This window comes from Muscardinus avellanarius (assembly GCF_963383645.1).
Source record: "Muscardinus avellanarius genome assembly, chromosome: 14".
NCBI lineage: Eukaryota > Metazoa > Chordata > Mammalia > Rodentia > Gliridae > Muscardinus > Muscardinus avellanarius.
The window spans coordinates 31,768,543-31,788,436 of record NC_137800.1 but is presented as its reverse complement, the minus strand read 5'-3'; positions in this window follow the sequence as shown (position 1 = coordinate 31,788,436).

Here is a 19,894-nt window from a genome sequence, read left to right as displayed (position 1 = left end):
TAGCTCATTTCTGTAATATTTTAGATAACCAAGTATCAGAGCAGAATTCAAACTCATTTTGATTAGAAGTCACTACTTTTCCTTTCTCTCTCTCTCTCTCTCTCTCTCTCTCTCTCTCTCTCTCTCTCTTTCTCTCTCTCCTCTTTCTCTCTAGCATGTAAGTTGATATTAAAACACTGCTATGTTTTAAAAAATCACATAAATGAAAGTTATTCATTTTACTGAAAGTTATCAATTTACTGAATAATGAGGACATCCACTAATCCAACACACAGTTATAGGTTTGTGCTGTATTCCTAACTAGTATCTCAGCACCTGGTCAAGATCTCCTCTCAGATCCTAAAACTTGACAATCCTGTAGCTCAACTCTTGCTGCCTTACCGTTTTACAAACCTTAGGATACTCCCGCAGGCTTTTCATTCTGATTCAGTTCCATCGTTCCAGTTTTGTGATTTCAAACTTGACTTAGATTTTAGTCCTCTCTTTCTTTTGTACCCCATATGAAATCAATCAGGAAATCTTTTTAGTTATTCTACCAAACCATGTTCTGGATTCCTAATGTAACACATTTGCCACTAGATCCTACCATCTCGCCTCTGGCGAGTTATCCCAGTGTACTTCTATAGTCTGCTGCTGTCCTGCAGGATACGTTTCTCTACTGTCTATGCTTAAGACAATAGCATAACACCCCAAGTAATATTAAACTCAAGTCATATCCTTTTATATGTGTGGCCAAAACTCTCAAGTGACTTTCCATTTCAACCAGAATTAAAGTGGCATTCCTTGCTGTTGCTTCCAGGTTTACACATGATTCGATTCTTAACTCTCCAACCATATCTCCTTGGACCCAGCTCTCATTTGCTTGATTCCAGCCATACAGTTCTTCAGGCATTTCAAATGCATCGTAGCATTGTAGCCATTCTTTCTACATGGAATGTGCTTCTCTCTGATGCCTGTATGAGCCATTTCCACCACTCACAGACTTGTCTTCTTCTGGTCACCTTCCTCATGCTATCTTCCTTAAGGTACTCATCTGACAAATAATACCATTGATCCTCAGGATTCACAAAACCCGTATTAACAAGTATGGATTCTTGATAAGAGTTATTTGCAATGCCCAAACTAATACTTGTGACATTTTTTAAAGATATACATAGATATATGAGAGCAGCAAATATTTGAGTCACCCACTGTAAACATTCCCAGCTGAGGTTGAACAATGATACGCTTCTGGTTTTATTTCACAAGTGTACTTTTGATGGTCTCTATAGTGCCATATTTTTTACCTGTAGGGGTTCTTTTAGTGATTTTTTGTTTGTTTGTTTAAAATAGTTCCCATGCATAGTGCTGAATGAGAAGGCTTTGACATTTTGACATGCCTTAAAGAGGAAATATGTGGCCGGGCGTGGCCCATGCTTGGGAGGTGGAGACAGGAGGATTGCGCAATTTTGAAGCCAGCTGTGCTGGCTTGAGAGACCCTGTTTCCAACTTTAGAAAAAGTATAAAATAGGTCTGGGAGTGTAGCCCAGAGGTAGAAGGGTTTCCAGGAACCCCAGTACCACCAAAAAAAAAAAAAAAAAAGAGTAAATATGTGTGCTAGGTATGTTCTGTTCAGGCATGACATATAGTGTTGTGGCCCAGAAGTTCAGGGTTGATGAATTAAAGACACCAAATAAGGCGTCTTTTAAGAGAAACATGGATAAAACAAGGTTATATATTGATCAACTGAAAAAAGTGCTATTATCAGAGGCTTATAGAAACCCAATTTTATATTTACCTTAGAGGCAATTGTTCAGTAGTTGATAACTCAATGTTACTAGTGACTTTATAAAACAAAATAACCCAGTACTTAGAATCAAGTGTATTTTTATTTGCTTATTATCTGTCCATTCCCATTAGAGTGTGAGCTCCCTGATTGCAGAAACATTTGTTGTTTCATTCATTTTCATATGCCAAATTTTGAGAAGTAATAGATGTTCAATGAATATTATTAATATATACAGGGATCAATACATAAAACAATTGTTATGAATGATGAATAAGTAATTATTAATATAAGTAAGATAAATATCTAAGCATAAAAATAAAAATATCATCAATTAATAATAGGTTAATAAATAAACCAATTATGTGCCAGTCCATTCTTAAAGCAAGTATCTCAGAATTAGAAATAAATAAGATATGAGCTTCACTCTTGAGGCATTCAATTAAGACGGTCAGCTTAAATGTTTGCAAAAAATTATACTCCTTCTCTTCTCAGGCTACATAGTGTATTTCATACCTATTTAAAAGATTTAATGTTTATTCTTTGAATCTACCAAGGTAATAAACAAAGTTAATATCTGTATCCAGTAACAGAAGATGGAATTTAACTTAATTTTTTTTTGTAGTGCTGGGGATGGAACCCAGAGGCATTCTACCTCTGAGCTACTCCCCAGCCCTACTTTTTATATTCTTTATTTTGAAACACAATCTCACTGTGTTGCAAAGCGCTTCACTGAGGCTGTCCAGGAACCAAGAACCTCCTGCTCACAAATGTGTGCCACCATGTCTGGCTTTAACTTAGAATTTTTAACTGTGTTCTTTATTACCCATTACTATTATAAATATATTAATATACAGGAAACTTAATAAATACTGGGTTTCTAAGGCTTATCCGTTCTTTACTGACTCTAGGATTAAGCCACACATGGATCCCAATATAATAATATTAGGAGGATGTGATCTTAAGTAACATCTTTATTTCAGTTTGCTTCCCTGCTAAACTGAGAAAAAATAATAGCACCTCACTTATAACATCCAAAGAATGCATATTAACCACTTAGAGAACTGTTTTATATATATTATAAAACTATTAAAATCCCTTCTACATGGAAAAACAACATACATTTCTGAAATTTAAATTTAAACACATAAAGTAAAAGGTAAGTGTATATTAAATGGAGGAAAATGGTTCTGAAATTAATTTCCTGGCACATTTTAGGAGAGCCCAAAATATAGATTTTTTGTTACATGGAGCTTTTTAAAAAATTATTTAGTTTAGAATAAGTTTTATTTGAACTTCATAATTTGTATCAACATATGCAAATGTGCTCAGATGTTCCATTTCAGTGGTTACATTATTATAAATTGAGAATGATTACTATGAATATCCATTTTCTTTCAAAACCTATCAGCATGACTTTTACATTTTTAAGCAAAAATGGTTTATATTAATGTGTTAACTCTTGAGGTTCTATCCATCCTTTTAATCTTTCTTTAAGATGCATGCATGTAAAGTTAGATTAATACAGGCTTTTTAGTAATTTAAAAGTGTACCTATTTTGCTTTGTTAGTGCTTCATTTCAGTAAAAGGAAGATACTCAGATTCCCTAAGAATTTATCTGTCTCCAATGTTTAAAAAAATGTTTTTTTTCTGAATTGGGGATGGAACCCAAGGGCATTTTATCTCTCAGCTACAACTCATGTCCTATTTTTCATTCTTTATTTTAAAACAGGGTCTCACGGAATTGCAAAGGGCTTGTGAACCCAGATCTTCCTGTCTCAGCCTCCTGAATGCTGGGATTACAAGCATGTGCCACCACTCCCAGCTTTCGTTCTATATTTTGAATGAGAAAGTTTTGATTCATTATATTGACTCAATCTTTTCTAACTTTAATATATCCCATTCTAAAGTTAATAATGCCCATCTGGTAGGCGACAACACATAAGATATTGTTTTTTTAAATACACTCTTATTGTTACATTATAATTAAACATCATAGTGAGATTTAAAGTGATATAGACATACATGCACATACTACTTGGTGTGTTTTCCTCCAGGTCCCTCCCGACCCCAGGCTTCCCCATACATGTTAGTGAGATTGGCAGTGATACCTTCATATATGAGCATAGCCATAGTTGAACTGTTTCCTTTATTGTCCCTACTTTTTCCTCTTCCACCTTTATCGCCACATCCCTCCCCCAATCTCCTCCTACTCTTCTGCTCTTCTCCCTCCTCATTTTATCCGAAGCCTCTCTTGTTTCCTATTTTCTCTCAAGCTTCCACATATAAGAGACAACATAGGACCCTTGACTTTCTGCCACTGACTGATCTCGCTTCTCCAGTAATTCAGCTCACAAATTTATGATTCTGATTTATAAAATGTTTTATCCTCGACAAAATTTAAACAGAATCTATTACTCTAAAAGGAAATTATAGGCTGTAAGAAGCTGTACCTCAAATGGTTGATGTTTGGTGATTAGGTATTCTGAGAATTGTCCTCCCGTACTTAGGACAATTAGGTAATACGTTAGACTAGAGTCTTGATTTGGGAATAATATCTGAAGTTAAAATCAAGGGCAGGAGTACTATAGACAATATTTGAGATGAGACTTGAAATATAGGTATAGTTTTCTCATTTTTTGTGAATTTACTGTACCAGTCATGGCTCTCAGGTGATATCTACTCACCTCCATTTAAAATGCTATACAACAGAAATCCATACCTTCTCAGAACTTAAAAAAGGTACAACCTGGTAATAGAATCTGGTTTCTAGTCCTATTATCTCCATACCAAATGCCAGTCAGGTTTCAAATTTTTATTCTGTAGAAGAATAAAATAATTTTTATTATTTAAATCATTTTAGATTAACCATTATAATCTTGTGTTCAAGTGAGGAAGGGGCACATTAGGGGAAAGAGTAGAGAAAAAATATTGTCTTAAACATTTCCTGTACCTTTTCTATAATACATGATAAACAAATGTATACCTGTCCCATTTAAAAAAAAAAAAAACTAGGAGTACAGCAGAATTCTCATTTGTTTACACCTATAACTCCTGATGTTACCCTGATAAAAATTTCTATCAAAAATATCCAGACCAATATCAAAATTGTAGAAAAAGCTGCCTTTAATAGAGGACTTTGGTGTTCAATTCTTTGAAGCATAAGAGAAGCAAAGATATGCTATATGCAAAGTAAAAATCTCTGCTGTCTTTGAAAATACCAAAGGTAACTTTTAAGTACACTTACCATTTTCATCTTTACAGATAAAATGTCTAGTAGGCAGGCTGATAGATGTCCATGGGTTTTCTTGACCATTGAAATGTTTTTGAAATGAACAACAAAAACAGTTACCTTTTTTAAAAGTCAAATCGTACTTTAAATTAGCTCTGTGTTATATACATATTTTAAACATCTGAGTTGACAGTTATTCTCTGAAATATGGACTTGTTTGTTAGATATACATCTTTAAAGTCACAATGCCTAAATAACATTATATGACATAAATACATATAAAATGTATTCAATTAATTATAACTTGCATATTTAGTTACTAATAGGAATAATTTTGCTACCTTATTTTATAAATACCATTTTTACATGTATTAAAGGTTTACTTAATATCAGAATCTGTTATCTTTAAAACCCATATTACAAATAGAAATGCTTATAAGCAACATATAAGTCAGGGACTATTTATATGCAACTTTTACAACATTTCCTGATGTTTTACTTATTGGCAAAGTTTAAAAAATTACATAACAAAAGGCAAATTTAGTTTTCTTGGAAATACTTTTTTATTAATAATCTATAGTGTTCAAATTCAAGAAAAGTGGCCCTTCAGAAAATGTATTTAATATGTGAGTAATGACAGGAAAGGGACAGAAAGCATGTGCCCATACATAGACCATATGGCTGATTCTGCTTTTTTAATCTTTTTAAAAATCTATTGGTGCATCATAACCTTTTAAAATAGACTTTTCTTAAGCTGAGCAGAGAGTTCTGCTGGAAATACAAAAGATGTTGCAGTCAATTGGCTATTGTCTAATTATAAAAATGGACATTGTAAACAAACAAAACTTCATTTTACTGATTCCCACCAATTTCAGTGTTCAGTAGTCTAGAGGAATGCCCACACCAGATCTTTTTTATAGAGTACAAGAAATGTTCCTATCTAGGAATCCTTGTTTGATTGGAGTGATTCCCAGACTTCATCCTGCATAACAATCACCTGGAGGGCTTGTTAGAACACAGATTGCTAAACCCAATGCCTAGAGTTTCTAATTCAGTAGATCAGAGGTGAGATTAAAAAAAAATTGCAATTCTAACAAGATTCAACATGTTACTGACACCAGTGGCCCAGGGACAGTACTTTGAGAATTGTTGAGGTAAGTGGAATTCACCCATGCAACTGAGCTACGTATTATGAACTTTCAAAAATGCCAGTCACAAAACATTTTAAACTATTAAGATTTGTACTCTTTGATGCATTAAGAGTAGTAGTGATCTGAGTTTTAATAATTTTGGAATCTCGAAGGGAGATTTCAAAACCAAGTGGCATAATTAAATTGATAGAAATTATAATCAATGTAATACCCCACATATAATAGATGCTACATTGATTTATATGAATAAATCTAACAATCTTTTGTTCTGTATTTAACTTTTTCTGCAAATGTGAACAGGGAAAACAAGATGGTGTAAAACACATCATTTACTCAAAGGTCATATTTTAATTGCCATACAAACTTGGCTCAATATGCTCAGATGATATCTTAAGAGAATTTGTTCCAGGGAAAAAGCAAAGTATAAATTTTAAAAAAATTATATATTTGCAGTTCTTCACCTAATGTCTACTTCCAGTCCCTAAGCAACTTATTAGAAGATATTTGTCAAATATGTGTTCTTTGAGAACTTTACTTCCAGTTTTGAACTGTTACAGACAGGATCAGAAATGTGAGCCTTACCATGGACCATGAAGGAAAAGCAAGGTAGTGAGGTGTGTGGAACCATTTCCTACATCGTTGTTGGTATTTGTCACTAAGCTTGGACAAGTCTTTTAATTTGCTAAACTTCATCTATTTATTTATTTCTAAAATGGAAATAACATTTGATACCACTAGATTACTGATAATAAAAATTACAGAATCTTATTTTCTTATAAATAGAATATACTCCAACGTAACATATTCTGTACTATAAAAAAAAGGTTGATGGGTGCCATAGTTAATAAGAGGAAAGTATCTTTGGATTTCTTGTTCGATAATGTACTCCTAGCCTTGGGTTTTAAAAGTAATAGTGAATTATGACTTAGAACTTATTAATATATTACCTGCTTTAAATTCTGATTTTTTGGCTCACATGTCAATCTTATCTAGTTCTGTGGCTCAGTATTCTTCCCCATATGAGACAATGCTAGTCTTGACAGCTTTTGATATTATCTTATTACTTTTTAAAATATTCATTAAATATTCAGAAAAACTATTCACTGGAAAAACCACATTGTGGATAAAACAAATGCTAATGCTATTTAATTTAACATTCAAATAATATTAAAATAAAAGCTATATTTTTAATGTGCAAAAATGCCTTTTCTTTGTGTGTGTGTGTGTGTGTGTGTGTGTGTGTGTCGTGCGTGCACGACTGCCCTTCTTGGTTGCAAAACTCACCATAGATATCCACATAAGGAGTGATTTCACATACCCAGTATTAAATAATGTAGATGTGGTAAGGGTGAAAATAAAATATCTCAGTAGGAAATAAAAGTCTTATAAAAAGTCCTTCTGTCAAGAATGATGTCCATTGTGTGCTCTTTGCCTCTGCTGATGACAAAGAAGTGGCAAGTTGGTGCCTCTGAATGATGATCCCAAAAGCAAAGAAATAGCTTTGCAGGTGAACGTGGAGCCATGTGTCTGCACTGTTTCTTTTTCTACTAAGAGCAGCCTTATTATTAGCTGGAACATTTAAAAAATACATATAATTTAAAAAATATATAGGTAACTATAAATATCAGTTTTAAAATTCTTCAAACATCTATATCATATATATATATATATATATATATATATATATATATATATTCCATGTTATTTATAAACGTGTGTGCATGTGTGTGCATGTATTTGTGTGTTAATCGATGTTCAAATTAAAGACGAAGCATGACTTTATATCATCTCTTGTTTTCCTTTTAAATTATTTCTGAGCTTGCCTTTTCAAGGGTTGGTTAAAATGCTGAGACAATATCCTTCAGATGCTTTAGTGGGTGTGTGTGTGTGGGGGGGTGAAAACAGCACTAAAGACAGTAAACTCAAACCAAACAGAGATGGATGAGAATCTGGTTTTGGAGTATATTTCAAAGCATAAATTGCTGCTGCCGATTTCTGTTTCTCATCAACATCCACATCCCAAAGACACTAATCTGTGTGATATGTATGATTTGACACATAAAATCTGTGTTCACTTCAGTCATTCTGTGAACTTATAAAATTTTTAGAGCCACATAGTATACTAACAAGTATACTGCTGCCTCAACCCAGGCAAAAAATTACTGTCAAGGGCTTCTTTTTATATGTATCCAAGATGCAGAAAATGGGTATAGGAAAACACAGGCCAGAAACAGAATAATATATTTTTTTTTCCAGGAGAAAATACGTGTCAGAAATATTACAGGCAATGAATAAACTTAAAGCAATTGCTAAAGTTAAATCTAGTTATTTAAGTTCTAATAGTTTAAACTGTTGCTATCTTAGTTTGCTGAAGTAAATTATGTGGGTTATCTTAAAATGAAAGCTGTATTTCATTGTCAGCTATGTAAAATCAAGACTGACTTCTCTGCAGCATCTTATATGCACTCTGTCTTTTCAAATACCAATAAACAGAGAATGCCTAATGGCAAAATCCTTAAAGGTTATAACAACATATTGCTTTACCATTACTCATTGATTCATTAAAGAATTATTCTTAAGTTGTGGGGTATCTGAACTAGTAACTTGCTATGAGTTGTGAAGTCCTATAAACAGAGCAGGAAAATGTGAAAATAGCTACTCCAAGATCAATATTTACTTAAAAAATAAATATACATTAAATAAGATATTCATCCTCTTTATTCTCAAGATCACATTTTAAATGAATATTCATATAAATATATAAATGAATATTAAAATTCTGACAATTTACATTAATCAGTCATTTCATGATATATGAGAAAAGAAGCTTAATTATCCACAAAATTGCTATGATAGCCTTAGAGTACAATGCAAGAATGATGGAGTGGCAATGCTAGCATAATAAAAATTCCAACTGCCACGCTACATATTTTTATTGGACACAAGTAAAATAAATTCAAAGAGAAACAATTTAGATAGAGTAACTACATCCTCTATGTCTGGCTCATTTTTCATTTCTCACAAATTCAGTCTTCTCTCTTTTTCTCTTTGTACCTTTCCCTAATGTTGATGGGTTAAGGTCACTATTTCTTTAAAAGCTTAATGGCTTCTCTGACATTTCATGGTGGTATTTTTTTAGCTGGATCTCAGCGGGACAGAACTTTGGTATCACAGTAATGTAAGCTACACACACACACACACACACACACACACACACACACACCACACACACACACACGTGTGCACGTGCATCCACAGAAGTACACACACTCAAAGAAATTATTTTAAACAAATTCAACAATTTTAATCTATAGGCTGTTCTAAAGACATTTCTCCTAGCTAATGGAACTTTCAGGAAAAAAGGAAGAACTAGGTTGATTTTTTTTCTTTTTATATATAATGGAAGTTCTCTAACAGATACCATATGTTTGATCTAATAAGCTAAAAGCTTCTGTGCAGCAAAGGAAAATATCCAGCGTCTAAAGACAGAACCTACAGAATGAGAGATCTTTGCCAGTAGAATATAAAAAGAACTTAAAAGAATTAACACTAAAAACAAATAATACAATCAATAGATGGAAAACTAAATAGATATTTTGTAAAAGAAGACATACAAATATCCAATATCGTATAAAAATGCTAATCATCATTAGTAATCTGGGAGATGCAAATCAAAACTACACTGAGATTCCATCTAATTCCAATTATCATGAAGAATACAAACAACAATAAATGCCATCAGAGTGTGGGGAAATAGAAAATCATATATACTGTTGATAGGATAGCAAATTAGTGCAGCCACTATGGATATCAGTGTGGAGATTTCTCAGAAAACTGAGAATGGATCCACCACATGATGCAGCTATATCGCTCTTGAATATCTTTGTTAAAAAGGTAATGAAATTGATTATTTTAATGATAGATACACATTTATATTTATAACCACATAATTGATAATAGCCAAATTATCAACCAAACTCTTCAATTGATGAATAGATTACAAAATTATGAGATAGACACACGATGAAATTCTACAGGGTTATAAAGAAGAACAAAATGATGTCTTTTGCAGGAAAATGAAAGGACCTAAAGGACATTATGTTAAGTGATATTAGATACTCACAGAAAGTGAAGGGTTATATGTTTTCTCTTTTGTGGAAGCTGGAGAGTAATCAGCATACAAGAGGGGCTTTAGATAATGGAGAAGAAACCCCAGTGAAGCAATGGAGGAGGTCTATGGAAAGGTGGTGGTGGTAGGGAGAGAAAATTAAGGAAGGAAGCTCTTTATGTTATCCACATATGTGAAATTAACAATGCCAATCTCAGTATAGTGTATGGGGAAAGAGAAGGGATGAAGAGGGAGTTGGGTGAGGGTCACCAAGTGCTGTGTGCATGTATGTGCCTAACACTCGAACTACATTATGTTGTGAGACTACCATGCACCAATAAAAGTATATCAATTTTTAGAAAATATTTCAAACTAACCGTGTGTGGTGGTACATGCCTGTAATCTCAGTATGTGGGGGGATGAGAAAGGAGGTTTGCAGGTTCATGACCATTCTCCACAACTTAGTGAGGCCCTCTGCAACTTAGTGAGACCTTGTTTCAAAATAAAAATAAAATAAAGGTAGACGTGTATCTCAGAGATAGGAAGCCCCTGGATTCAATTCTCAGTACAAAAAAAAAAATCAAAGTATTGACAGCACATAAATATGTTTCATGTTCATTTGTAACTAAATTAAAAGTTAATTAAAATGAATACCTAGAAGAGTATCAAATAAAAGTACTATTCCACCAAATAATTTTCAACAAATTTTCCAATGGAATTCAATGGAGGAGATAGACTTATTTTAATCATGTAATTTTAGAACACCTATAAACCCATCTTAAAAAAAAAAAACATTCACCTCTATTTTAGGCCACACATAAAAGTTAGAATAGATTATAAAATAAATATAGAAGTAAAGCTTCTGCTTATCAATATATCTTTAAGAAAATGAATATATAATCCAATGAGCAGAAGATAATATTTCCTCCATATATATCTGACAAATAATTTGTTTGCAGACTAAAGACCTGATACAATGCAATGCTATAGAATAAGATTTATTTTTAACATAAAATAAATGTTAAAGAATTGATCAGATGCTTTACAAACAAGATACACAAGTGAATAATAAACATAAAAAATGTTCTAACTGATAAAGGAGATTTTTAAATTAAAACTGTAGAGAGTGCAAGCTGCTTCTCCTCTTGGATGTCTGAAGATGAAAGCTCAAATGGGTTATGAAGTGATACTTTGTGGGTCAGAGTACAACCTAATAAAACTATCTTATAAATTGTGTCAGTGGTTTCTTATAAAGAAATTATATTCCTAAGCATTTATACAAGACAATTGAAAACACATGTCTACTGTAAGACTTACAGATGAACACTCCGAGTAGCTCTACTCATAATATCTGAAACCTGAAATCACCTAAGTATCCATCATCAGAAAAATGAGTAAACAAATTGTAGTGTAACCATGTTATATAATATTATTTACTAAATAAAAGAACAAATGACTGATACATGCAAGGACATAAATGAACCTCAAAATTCATGGTGTTAGTCGTGTTCCTCTTCTTGTTCTAAAACTTTTAAGCTTTATTCATTATGCCAATCTAAATAGAACAGGTTTCTTTCTGTATTAGAGTGGTAAGAAGAAAGCTACTCTGACCCAAAGCAACTTTCAGAGTCCTAATAGGGTGCTGTGTGTTTTCACATTAGAGAGCTCCTAAACATAAAGTGTATAGACCAAGGGGATTGAGACTAGCACCCTCATGGGGGACAGAGATGGAGGTGATGCAGTGGCCATGGATTGGAGCTCAAGGGTGGTAAAATGATCACCTGAAGGGTGAACAAGCCCTTGAGCCCCAGCAGGTACAAGGTTGAGGAAAGGTTGAACAATGGGTGAGGTGAAGTAAGTATTAATATAAACTGAGGGAGGATGACTGTGGGATTGGCCGATGGAAAATATACAAGGATATTGATCAAATAATTAAATATAACAAAGATAAAATAATTTACTTTATGTCTGTGAAGGGAGCTGTTTCAACATTATCACTGCTATAAACCAAAACAACTCACCACTACAATTTAGAGGAAGGAAGATTTATTTGCTCTCTATTTTTGGAGATTTCAAAGGTTCAGTCCATATCAGGCTGGGTCTTGGAGCTCACGGCATGGTGGCAAAAAACAGAGAGTAGGAAAAAAACAGTACTCTGTTCTCACATCATGGAGGCCAGAAGCAAGAGAGGGACCACGGGGAGGAGGGAACTCATATAATATCTAAGGCTACACCATCAGGCGCCCCTCCTTAGCAACTAAGCCTAATCTCCAACTAGGCTTTTTTCCTTTTGTGAAGTCTCAGGGGACCTCAAAAATAATTTCAAATCACTGGGGGAAAAAAGTGCTCTAAGTGTTGTGTGCTTATCTCTGTTTATACCTCAGTGTAACATATATTACAATGCACCAAATAAAAGCATATAAAAATCCAAACGAAGCTAAAAATATGAAATGATAGTTGTCACTGAAATTCATAGTTTTCAAACATAGAGAGACATATAGAAATATCAATAAATATGTAATTTTGGATTTATGTATATCTGATATAAATATATGATATAAATGTTACATATAGTACATTATTACATTTAGAAATTATACAAATATATCATATATATTAACAAAGAATGGAAATATGTATTTTCACATTTATATATTTAATTATATATGTATAAATATGCATGGGCTCTCTGGAAGCAGGTGCTAAACGAGTTTCACAAGTGATATATTTTTATAGGTTCAGTACCTATAGAGGATGGCAATAAGAAAGAGTCAAATTGTTCTAAAGCCTTGGCCCACTTCAAGGAAAGCTTTGAAGAATATATAGCCTTCAGATTTAACCCACAGGAGGCTCACACGCTCAGACCTCTAGATCTCTGAGATAGTCAGGGAGAATTTCTTCATGAAGAATATAGCATGATTGAGGCAGCTGAGGACAACTCTGTGGGGCCTAAGGGATGGCACTGGCTGGTGAGCTTATGAGTGTATTCCTAACAGTGAAGAGGACTCACACAGAATTCCTATATAAGAAAGGATATTATTTACCTGTCAGGGTGATAAAATGATATGCAAACATTTTTAAATATGCAATGATAACAACCACATAATTGAAGTACAGAACATATATCATAAGGAAATTCAATCCCAAACAAATGAATCAGAGTAGGAAAAGATAGACATGGTTGACTATATAATCACTAACATAGTTGCAAAAGATACAAACAAAACCAATTTAGAAGTATAAGCTGGAGAAATATTTTAAGACACAAGACTAACAAAAATTAATTTTATAGAATACAAAGGCATTTATAAATTAATATCAAACAACAGAAAAACAGCAGACAATACAATATGAAATCAGGCGAAACCAATACAAGTTGCAACTAAATGTGTGAAAAAATTTTCATACTCTTTATTTTTCAAGTAAATGCAAATTTATGCACCATTGAACTATCAATTACCTATTAGAACTTCAAGGGATTTAAAAAAAAATAAATGATAGCATCTACTACTGGTAAATATGCAAGAGAATATAAAGAATATAAAGAATATAAAAATGTTCTCAAATATTTTTATGTAAGTAAGATTCTTTGCAGTCTTTTGGAAAAGTAATATGTCAATATTTGTTTAAATTAAAAATACTATGTAGTCTTTAAATAAAAAATAAAGTCAAATCCAGGCATGGTGGAATATGATTGTAATCCCAGTACTTTGGAGGCCAAGACAGGAAGATTGCAGGTTTTAGGACAGCCCTGGCAATTTAGTGAGACCCTCTGCAACTTAGTAAGATTTATTAAAAAATTAAAAAATTAAATCAGGCAGAGGGTGTAGCTCAGAGGTATAATGCCCCTGAGTTCCAGAGTCCCATTCTCAGTACCGCCACATACACACACAAAACACACAAACACACACACACACACACACACACACACACACACAGTCATTCTACTGTTCTGTCACATTTTTTTTTTCTTTTTGTGTGTGTATGTGATACTGAGAATTGAAGCCAGAGTCATTCTACCTCTGAGCTATACCTCCTGCCCTTTTTATTTTGTGTTTTGAAACAAGGTCTCATTAGGTTGTGAAGAGTCTTGCTATATTGCTGACACTGTCCTATAATTCTCCTATCTCAGCCTCCTAGGTATTGGGATTACAAGCATGCACCACCAAACCCGTCCTTGCTGTTGCTTTTACATAAAAAATATTATATTTCTCTATGTTTTATTGCATCATGTTTGTAGTAGAAAAATAAAGGCAGAGGAATGCTGATATCCTTTGTCCATCTACAGGGCAAAGAAAACTAGCAAAACAGTAAAATTGTCACACACATATATACATAATTAAATAAAATGTATATGCCACATATGTATACAACATAGATATGCTATTGTATCAGCTACAGTACTTGTTTTGAAACACAAATTTCTTTTAGCATAATTGATATATTTGGAAACATTTGGAGCAAATTGTGCATTTTTGCACAAGTTCACATATCATTTCCTCACTAGAAACATTAGGAAGCCAGGCCTGGTAGCACATGCTTGTAATCCCTGGGCTTGGGAGGCGGAGACAAGAGGATAGCTCAGGTTCAAAGCTAGCTGTGCTGGCTTAAGAGATCCTGTTTCTAAATAAAAAAGAATAAAATAGGTCTGGGAGTGTAGCCAGGAGGAGGAAGGTTTTCCAGGAACCCCAGTACCACACACACACACACAAAAAAAAAAAAAACAAAGAAAGAAAGAAAGAGGGAGAGAAAGAAAGAGAGAAAGAAAGAAACACTAGAAGAAACACTAGGAAAAGCAGAAGATTGCACACAGGCAAAAGACAGGGTGGAGATACAGAAAATGCCCACATGCACTGCCTTACACATATATCTACCACAGTTCATTGCCAGCATCACCCTACAAGACTAGGTTTCATTACTTTTTTTCTTTTAGGCAAACTTTTCTATATATATGAAAAAAATTTACACAACATCAAAACTGCTTTTCAGCATCATGGCTCAAAATATGAATCAGAGTTTATAACAAGAAAAGCACTAATTTTTTTTTTTTTTTGGTGGTGGTACTGGGGTTCCTAGAAGCCCTTCTACCTCCGGGCTACACTCCCAGACCTATTTTATAGTTTTTATTTGGAAATATGGTCTCTTAAGCCAGCGTGGCTGGCTTCGAACCCGTGAGATCCTTCTGTTTCTGCCTCCAAGTGCAGGGATTACAAGCGTGTGCCACCACGCCCAGCAGAAAAGCACTACTGATGTGGGAAGTCCTTAAAGAGGCTTAGCCAGATCCCACAGAAGTGTCTCCCATCGGTGCCTGTAGTGGCTGGGTTAGAGGTTTCGAACATCCTTACCATGGGCAAAGCCTTCGACTGTTAAGCAAAGCTGCGGGTGAAGAGGAAAAGGCTGCAAAAACTGTTCGCAGTAACACAGAAAGCAATTAAAGGAAAAGGTTGTGCATTGGGTCAAATAATCATTTTTGATAAAATATCTATTATAATCACATGCCTCAGAGGATCTTTATATCATCATAGAAAGACCTGCACTAGAATTTAAGGCTGTAAAAGACCATGTAAACATGATGTTTTGTATCCAGGTATATGATCTGCTCCCATCCACACTTGATGTTGTTACAACCTGCCTCCTGATTAAGTATAAGCATCTTCTCACCATTGGCAATAACTCAGAAGCTATAGCTCCTTCCACCACGGCCTAGACAGACTTGAAAATCTGCAGTTAGTTTATAAAGGTAAAGTGCTCTATTTATTGTAGTGCATATATATTTTAACTATTTATGTGTAAAACTTTACTATAGGTTTTATTAGATTTTCATTTCTTCTTAATGTCATTGATTGGATGTTGAAAGTTTTGTCCTCACATAATGTGTTTCTAAGCCATGCGGTTTTATTGTTTGTGCATAGCATGGTGACTCTTAAGAATACAAACAACATGACAGCAGACCCCATTTACATGTATTTTATCTATATACAGACCATTTGTCTATCTAATTTTACCTATCTACCTAATTGCATGAGATAATATAAGCATAAAAGCAGTATGACCACCAACTGTCTATACATCCTTATTGCAATGAAATTTCATAATTTTTTTTTTAGTTGTATGCTTTCTTTTTAAAATTTTATTTTAAAAAAATCCGTGAAGCTATTTTCATTATGCAAAACAAAGCAAAAGAACAAGTGCCAGAAAATTATGGGTTGTTCCAGTAGCAATTCCTTATCTCCCAGGAAATGAGAAAATGCTATTATGGGAGCAGCTTATTGTAACTTAAAAGCACAATTGGATGATATTTAATAGTAAAAGGGGGCGACTTGGGACAGCAATCCAATCACATGGCACTCGGCAGCACACACATTCTGAAGTGTAATGATGACTCAGTCCTATTACTATACTGTATTATTCTACTTAGTGCAGAAATGTCATTAAAAAGTTATAAGGTATGTGGGAAGATGTGCTGAGGACTGTCAGAATAATTTATTAGTACATATACGGTTTTATTTCACACTGAGTTCTGGCTTCCCACACCAACACTTGACACAAGCCATCTTTGAGCACCTCTCCTCAGAAGATGTCTGTTTTATTAAACCCCAAAGTGAAAGTTGTCTGACAGACTTTTCTCTCCCTTGTTTGTGTTTTCTCACAGTCTGCTATTTGAAGGTTGCTAGAAGCACCTTTGAAAGCAACAGGAGGAGAAAGGAAATCAGCAGTACCTAGAGGTACAATGTTAAATGGACCCTAGGTGTTCTCAGCCTCACCAAAGATTCCTACAGCTCCATCATGACCAAACAAAACACCCAGTCAAGAACCTGACAAGTTCAAGAATGTCCTCAACAAAATGGAAATGAGAGGGCCTATTCTTAATTCTTACCTACAAATAAATAGAAAATTCCTAACACAAAAATAAAAACCATCCACCAAAACATAGTAGCTTTCCCTGCTTTTCCCCCTTCCTCCTCCTCCTCCACCTCTTGCTTCTCCTCCTCCCCTTCCTTCTTTTCCCTTTTCTTCTTAAGTACTGGAGATTGAATCTTGGGACATTCCATCTCTGGGCTATACCCCCAAACTTTTTTTTTTTTTTTTGAAACCCTGTCTACGTTGCCATGAGCTGACCGTGAACCTGTGATCCTCTGCTGAGCCTCCCCTGATTCCTTCTTTATCTGAAAAGTCTCCTCCGTGTGTTGAATTTCTTATCCACTTCTCCAGGAGTTGTGCCTCCTTCTCTGTACCTCTGGACCTCTTCTTTTCTATCTTCTATCTCTGAGCTAAGATTCAATAGGAGTTTATACATTTATTTCCTAAGTCGTTTTAATTTTTCTCTGTATAGATGATGACCTGTCTCAGACCACTAGCTTCTTTCCTGAAGGATGGGGAAGAACGGTGGGTGACAGACAGTAAAGAAGAAAGAATTCCAGGAAGTGAAAGGCCCATAAAAGAATGTGATTAAAACAGTTATCAAATAGCTGGTTGTGGTGGCAAATACTTGTAATCCCAGCATTTGGGAGGCAGAGACAGGAGAAACATGGTTCAGTTACAGTCTAGTGAGGCTCTTTGCAACTCAGTGAGACCCTGTTTCAAAAATAAAGAATAAAAATGAGGGCTGGGAGCCGGGCATGGTTGCACATGCTTGTAATCCCATAGTTTGGGAGGCTGAGATAGGAGGATCCAACAGGTTCGAAGCCAGCTTCAGCTACTTAGTGAGGCTCTCAGCAACTTAGTGAGATCCTGTTTCCAAGTAAAGTAGAAAATAGGTCTGAGAGTATAGCCCGAAGGTAGAAAAGCCCCTGGGTTCCACCCCTAGTAACACACACACACACACACACACACACACACACACACACACACACACAAATTAGGCCCGGAGGTATAGCTCAGAGGTAGAATGCCCCTGGGTTCCATTCCCAGTATCACAAAAATAAATAAATGAATAAATAAATAGTTATAAAATGCATTTGTTGAATTGAAACTTTTATTGTAATAATTATTTACAATTAGTAACATTTCAGCAGATCATGTGGAAGAACTTCAGACCCTAATATTTATAGCCTATAAACGTTAGGACGATTATAGTACAAACAGGTGTCTTTCATTATGAAGATCATATCTATTTTGCTAATTAATTCCCTGGAGTTTCAAAAGTGTTATTCCTTGTCATGTGAAGAGAATAAATGTGCCCTCTAAATGGCTTTAAAAAAAATACAAGAAACTGAATGGCCTCACTTACCTGAAAAGCAAATGATCTAAAGTGATCTCTTCTTCTAGCTCTAAGTATGATAGTCGCAGGGAAAGTGAAACAGCTCCAGTTATATACAAGGCTCTTTTCTACATTATGAAGCTTAAAAGATTTTCTTCTGCCAAAAAAGGATGTATTCATTATGTGTTTCAACTCCTGTGTGACATATACTATCACATGGTTTGTTAAAAACAGCATAGAGTAAGATGTGGAGTTCCCAAGCTTAAAGGTCTCCTGTTCTCTCTAAGATAAAGAGGATGAGATAGCAGACAGTTCAACAACTTTAAAAGTAATATTTATTTTTTTATTTTTTATTTTTGATGGTACTGGGGTTCCTGGAAGCCCTCTACCTCTGGGCTACACTCCCAGACCTATTTTATACGTTTTATTTGGAAACCAGGTCTCTTAAGCAGCGAGGCTGGCTCCAAACCAGCACGATCCTCCTGTCTCTGCCTCCCAAGCGCAGGGATTACAAGCGTGCGCCACCACGCCCAGCTAAAAGTAATATTTAAAATATTATCAAATGGGCAGATATTTTATCACCTAATATAAGTATTTTTATTATACACAGGTTTAGAGCTTTCTGGAAAAGATTTTACTTATAATATTTTTTTCTTTTGTTGCCCAGATTAATTGGCATTGAAGTCAACTTAAGAACTTTGGGTTCTTAGCAAAACCAAAAGAAGGAAATATTCGCTTTTATTTTTGAGAAAACATTTGGAGCAAAACTAAGCGTCTGCAATCTGGAAGGCAGGGAGTGGGTTTTAAATTTATAAAACCTTATTTTCTGGCAATAGTATTACCATATGCTTTTTATTTTGAACATGACAATTTTGACTAGATTTATTCTTTATGGCATAACTTTGTTATACAATATCTGAAACATAAAATAAACCACAGCCCCATGTCTGTTACATCAAATAACCAAAATGAGGCCGAGTGGTAAATTGTTTCAGTGACCTTTTTTTCTCAACTCAGGAATCCACTTCCCTTTCAAACTTCCTCAAACCTGGCCATGATAATGACTTCCAAATACTTATAATAACCTTCAATATATTCAGATGTCCATATTCTGTCATTTTCAAAGTGGCTAATTTTCAAGTCTCTGTCACAGTTCAAAATTAATCATCCAGTATATGAGTTGATAACTGCTACTAAAGGTGTGATAGCACCTAGAATTACTTCCAGTTTAGTAAGTTTCTTTACCAATGGAAAATTTTTTAAGACACATTGAAAGACGAAGGATGAGGCTGGAGATTAGTTTATTGGTGTTTTTGGTTTTCTGGTGTTGGATGAAGTGCTATAAGCAGAAAAAAATGTGTGTTGTGGAAGGGAAGCTTGCTACTTGATATCCTCAGCCTCACTCCAGGCACAGAGCCTTAATAATTTCAGAGCCCTA